The 6308-nt window shown below is 44.9% G+C and overlaps 1 pseudogene; it reads left to right on the forward strand.

The window, feature by feature from the left end:
* The first annotated feature begins 414 nt into the window (after positions 1-414).
* LOC120787624 lies at positions 415-6271 on the forward strand (annotated as a pseudogene).
* The last annotated feature ends 37 nt before the right edge of the window (positions 6272-6308 follow it).

Below are 6308 nucleotides of genomic sequence, written 5' to 3' on the forward strand. Positions count from 1 at the left end.
TCTGAGGTTTCCATTTGTATTTGCCTAGGACATGTCTCTATATGTTTTCATAAATTCTTTTTAATTGGCTTGGAGTACTACATGTGGTCGCTTAAGGCAGCGAGGGCCGTGAGAAGAATTTCCTGTCTTGATTGATGAAACTTGTGAAGAAAGGAAAGCTGCTTCTTCACATCATCAACACCATGGAATAAGCTACAATGTGCCACTGTCAGGTTGACGGTGCCTCGAGTCCGGAGAGGCCATTTTCAAAGTGACTCCAAGACCACCGCTGGAGGCCCGCCCGTCAGTACATCTGCTCACTCTGGCTGTGAACACAGGGCGCGGCGTCCCGCTCCGCCCGCCCCTGCGCTGTCACCGCACCCGCCTTTAAAAGCTGAAGCGGGCGCTTCCCGGTGAAGTCAGTCTGCTGGAAAGACTCCTGATCGCTGCGGGCCTGTGAGGACATCGGTGTCGGTCAGTAAGTGCAGGATGCGACTCGCTCGCGTGTGTTGGCATGATTTGGTTTGGTTTGGTTTTTAACGTGAGCTGGCGAGACACGCAGACCTGGTCTAAGGCTGCAGGGGGGCAACGATTTTCTATCGGATTTTACCGGACAGGTAATATATATAATGTGAGGCAGCAGAATAAGTCCTTCTCCTTGTGAAATCAAAGAGCGACTTTAACCCGCGGTTTTTCTGCCATATTCCATTAAAAAAATCCTCAATTTAATCCTTTCATGACGATTTGTAACTAAAATTACAGTCTGATGGGGACTTTGCATACACGCCACCAAAGATGATGCTAATTTCTATAAAATCCAAAGTTACTAAGGGTAACGACCGCTGCTCCACATGAATGACAATAATAACAATAACTTTATTTATACAGCAGCAAAGTGCTTCACATGGTTTTCTGGAGGACTACAACATTAAGAACCAGAAATTAACAGTAAAAAAAAAGATTAATAGTAATAATAATAATAATAATAATAATATAAATACATATATCATTTCTTTTTTTTTTTAAGGTGGGTAAACGTTGGGGTAGGTAAAGCAAACGCTTTAAAGAATTATATAGAACTAACCCTGCTTGGTATCATTACAGTCAATGTAATTATAAATTAACCAACTTTTGAGTGGAGTTTGGCTCCGCGATTGAGTGAAATACTAATTGGATGAAGAGATAAAAGCATTTTTAAAATTTGTAAAGTAATAATGAATGCTCTGCCGTGTTTTCTTCCTCTCAGACACAATGGCCTCATCATCAACCCCTATGTCCAAGGCCAACACCACCTTCTCTCTGGCTCTGCTGAAAACGCTGGGTGATAACGACAAGACCGCAAATATCTTCTACTCGCCCTTTAGCATCTCTTCAGCCCTGGCCATGGTGATGCTGGGGGCCAGAGGCAACACAGCTGCACAGATGTCAGAGGTACACACACAGAGACACACACACCATCTCACACACATGCGCCGTTTCGGTGAAAAGTAATAAATTAACATTTTTGCAAGGTGTCCCTGTTGCTCGTCTAGTGGACAAAATGATGCAGAGCTCCCATAAAATGCACCACCACAAACAGCGGCTTCAGAAGTTACCGTGATTCTGACCCAACACCTGTCAGAGTCAATTTTAAGCTACGCTGAACATCAATACTGCAAAAAGACAGTCTGTTAATTTTATAGGCGTGAAGGGCGGTGTGGAGCCCTGGAGGTGTGAAAGCCCACGCCCAGTATGTATCACCAGTTTTATCTTCCAACATCTGCAAAAATGACAAAGATCTGCTCCGTTCAGACTCTGATCAGGGAGCGGCTCTCTGAAGCATAATATGGAAGTGAGAGGGCCATGAAGAACTAGGTACAGTAAAGCAATATGTACACCTTACCAGTTCCCATTATGTGCATACGTCCCTTGCATGGTAATAACCAGTACACTGAGATAGATGTAGAGGTAGAGGTAGTTGAAATGTAGGTGGAAGTTGACGTGGTGTGCTTACTGTGTTCGTTACCATGTCAGCTGGGTCTCGGTCAGCACTTTCACCCAGACGGAATCCAACTGAATTATGATATTTACCTGGGAAGTTGTTCTGATCGTAGGCCAAACAAACCAGTTTGACCCTGCCTGTGTCACGAGTTGTGGTAATAAAGCTGTGTGTGCCCGCACGACTCGGTGAGTAAGAGAAAGGGGGTGTGTGATTGTTTATGCGTGAAAGAAAGCAGAGAGAACAGTAACATGGGGCTAGTGGGAGGAGGCTTTAGCAGTCAGTTGCCAGAAAATCCAGTCATGGGAACTTGTTTTTTTATTTTTTTTTATTTGCAAACTGTCCAGCATCTGCTTTACCCAGGAAATACCTGGGTAAGTTAGTCCGATATGACGTGGCTTGAATTCGCGAGAACTTGCCACCCACCTTCTTCCTAAACTACCACCCTCATGATTCAGTCCAATTTCGAAATGTACAGTACCACATTGGTACCTGCAGAAACACATTGCTTCCCATTACTTCGGTGTGAATCCACGTGTCAGCTACTGTAACTGCGACACAGAATAAGAACGGGAGAATATTCGGCTCCGTGCTGGAGTTCTTGCCTTGCTGCAGTTACTTAGAAGAACTCAGGGCGCGGTCAGTACGCCCTGACAGCAGCATTGTTGAGCACCTCCACTCAACATCACGCGGAAGGACAGTGTGATGCCAATGCTTCTGCTCCCTCCAGTTCTTCAGTCAATGTAATTCATTCAACAGGTGAATAGCCTGAGTTTGATGATGTGGAAAACCCATGTATTCCGATGTACCATGTAACTACAGTCATCATCTCCCCGTGTCTTTGTGCACGAGAGAGGTTTTTACTCACTTCTCTCCGGTCGGCCGTTCTAGCTGGCTTCGTTTTTGAACCAACCTTCCCAGTCTGAGGGTAACGTACACGGCCTGCGGAATACAACTCAACCCACACGTCACGGCTTGGATGATATTGTAACACTCGATGTCCAACTTAACAGTGAACGCTACCCATTGCACCCCTAGGTCCTCGGCTTCACTGAGGCAGAGAAGCCGCAGGAAGCAGGAGCACAGCCGATGCAGATGCAGATGCAGAGGCAGGTCCGGTCCAGACTGCCACAGTATCTGCTGCAGGCGGTAACGAAGCCAAGAGTGCAGGAATGATAAACTAACGGAGGGGCGTTTTACTAACACATGGTCTGGGTGGTGTCGTGTGGTGAGGGGATCCCAGGAGACAAAGAGAATTTCCACTTGTTCTTCTGCTAATCTCCAAGACGCCGCTGCCTTGAAATGAATGAAGGAAAACACGGCAATGCGGATGAGCAGCCCTGCTGAAGGTTTAGTGTGTGTTGACTGTCAGCTCCGAACCTCACAGTACTGCATAATTCACAGGAATGTAGTCCTGTATGGAGTCATAGGAGTGCCCTAAAAAACGAATAGCTCTCTAAAAGAATAAGGAAAAGAAATGTGGAAATAGAAAGAGGAATAAACAAAAGAATACACAAAAAATGAAAATGTAAAGACACATAAGCAACAATAAAAGAATATTTATGTGTCTTCATGTGAATCTTTTTGGTGAAGGCTCGTCAAAGCTTGGGCAGACATTTCCATGGTTTCTTTAAAGTCGGTGCGAAGGGGTGTTAAAATATTCTCTCTACTTTTTCCATGTCGGTTTCTTACTGTATTTTTATTTTCACCATATTTTTTCAGTCCGTGTTTAAATTCTGAGCATCCACGTTGACATCTAAATGGCTCAGATGTTTTCACATACAACTACTGAAAGCCGTCAGCTTAAAGGAGTACACCAGTACTTAAAAAATGTGTCTAGTATGTCACCCTAGCCACTGAGTCATTCATTTCTTCCCAATTGATCCGTACGGACCAATCCATACGCTGTGCTGTGTTATACTAGGTTCTGTGCTGAAGCCATTTGCATGTCCAAATTTGAGGTGCCTCCTTCAACATGGTGTAGGCACATACTTAGCGTGGAGCATCAGGGACAGCAAGCTGCAGAGAAACGTTTAACAGTAGCTTAGTGTGGGTCTCTAACACCACTCGTCTGCTTTGTCCACAGTGTCTGAAAACCAAGGACTGTCAGGATGATGTCCACGCCAGCTTCGGCCAGCTGCTGAGGGAGCTCAACAAGGCAGATGCTCCCTCGCCCTCAGCGTTGCCAACAGACTGTACGGGGAGCAGTCCTACCAGTTTGTTGAGGTGTGTGTGTGACTGTGCTTCTTCATGATTGGGAGTGGGTTTGTTTAAAGAATGTGAGGCTGGAATGAATGACAGGCTCCCCATAGGAATATTCAAGCTTTACGTAAAAAGGAATGATGACTGAGGGTTGGGGCAGCAAGCCAGCACACAAGCTAGTAAAGCAGTGATTGTGAAAAGACTCTCCTGGCGGTAATGGCTTTGAATTCCACTGAGTCTGGGTGGTCAGAATGAGAATCAGTAAAGGTGTCGCTGATGGTTCCAGGATTTCTTGGGACAAACCAGGAAGCACTACAACGCAGAGCTGGAGTCTGTGGACTTCCAAACCGGCTTTGAGGCGACCAGAGTCAACATCAACAGCTGGGTGGAGAAGCAGACACAAGGTGGGTCACACACACTTATCAGGGTGTTTTTAGACCTGAGCGTTCCCTCCGTGCAATGCAACTGCAATGAAGAACTAAAAAATGAACTCCAACAGGTGGAACAACACGTTGGTGTTGCTTAGCCACAGTCTTTCGTCAGTCTCATCTTTGGATGTCCAGAATGACAGAACTGGGGCCTTACAATGCCAGCAGTTTAAAAGATTTCACCATTGTGGCCAAGTGCTACTTTAATCCAGTTTTCTTGGTACTGAGGCAGAAAGAATCCATATTAACGCTGAAGTTTTGCAGTAAATAACCCTGGAAATGCACGACTCTTTCAGCTTTTCCGTGTGTTCTAATAAATGCGGTTTCACTAAGTGCTACTCTGGGGAAACATGGCAACTGCGCTTGTCATTTCTTCACCGGTTCAAATTTGTGCTTCAAACTCTCAGGTCAAATCAAGGACGTGCTGGCCCAGGGTGTGTTGGACAGCATGACCAGGCTGGTGCTGGTCAATGCCATCTACTTCAAAGGCACCTGGAACAAGCGTTTTTGGGAGCCCTATACACACGACTCCATGTTCAGACTCAACAAGGTAACAATGCTCCGAGAAAACGTTCAGTGGACAATCACTGTAAACTTGAGTCAGTCAGTCTGGGTTTCTGAAACTGTATTGCATGACAGAATATCGAGATAATATATCATGCACCACACAACTACAGAGATGTAATAGCAGGCAGGTGAAAACTGACCACAGGAGGTGAGGGAAATCGGGACAAAAGAGTGTGAAATCTGATTACTTAACAAAAGGTCATTTGGCGGACACTTCTTTTTTTGCATATGAGTAAAGATCAGGAGGAGATATTCACAATGGCTCGATTAAGACATTTGGCTTTTTCCAGAGTAATCAAAAATGCTTAAGCTTTGAACCGGTTGACAAAAAGTCGGAGCTGCATTAAGTGATTTCGATGTCAAGTATTCAACTTATTTCAGAGCTCCAGCATTTCTCACTGAGCAGACTGGCCTTTGCGAGCTTTGGTGTGTCGACCCCTTGAAAGTGGACTGCGATGATGCCACGTTGTACTAAGCGCACATTGCTGTACACGTCTACGTCACTGCAACAAGGTGACGCGTGCAAGATTTCGGCTGGTGTTTGAGTTACGAATTTTTCTGTCTGCTCTTTTCAGAATGACTCTAAGCCAGTGAAGATGATGCACCACAAAAGAACTGAGTTCCCTTTGGCTTTCATCCCTGAAGCCAACTGCCAGGTAATCGAGGAACTCCTTTAATTAATGAGTTAGTACGGTTTGTCTGTCGGTCAACCAACCGCCAGTTGACTGACCAGATAACAACGAAATCAGTCATTTACTACCTTTGTCAATGAGGCTAAGCAGGATTTCCATGGAATATGAAAGAGACTGACCGTGATTCAAAGAACAAGTGATGAGGTTTTGGTTATGTTCCATACTCTGTTGTTTACCATAACTAACTACCTAACTACCTGTAGTTAGGTAGTTAGTTTTCTTTTGTTTTGATTGTTTTTGATTGTTGCATGCAAACTGATAAGCTATCCAGCATGTATTTGATGTAATCTTGGAAACACGCTGTTGTACAGATCCTGGAGATGCCTTACAAAGGGAAGGAGCTCAGCATGCTCATCTTTCTACCCATGGACATAGAGGACAGTTCAACTGGTCTGGAGAAGGTAGGACATGCATACACCTCCACACACAAAAGAAACTCTCAGGACACAGACAAAATAATTG

The sequence above is a fragment of the Xiphias gladius genome, unplaced genomic scaffold (assembly GCF_016859285.1).
Source record: "Xiphias gladius isolate SHS-SW01 ecotype Sanya breed wild unplaced genomic scaffold, ASM1685928v1 HiC_scaffold_320, whole genome shotgun sequence".
NCBI lineage: Eukaryota > Metazoa > Chordata > Actinopteri > Istiophoriformes > Xiphiidae > Xiphias > Xiphias gladius.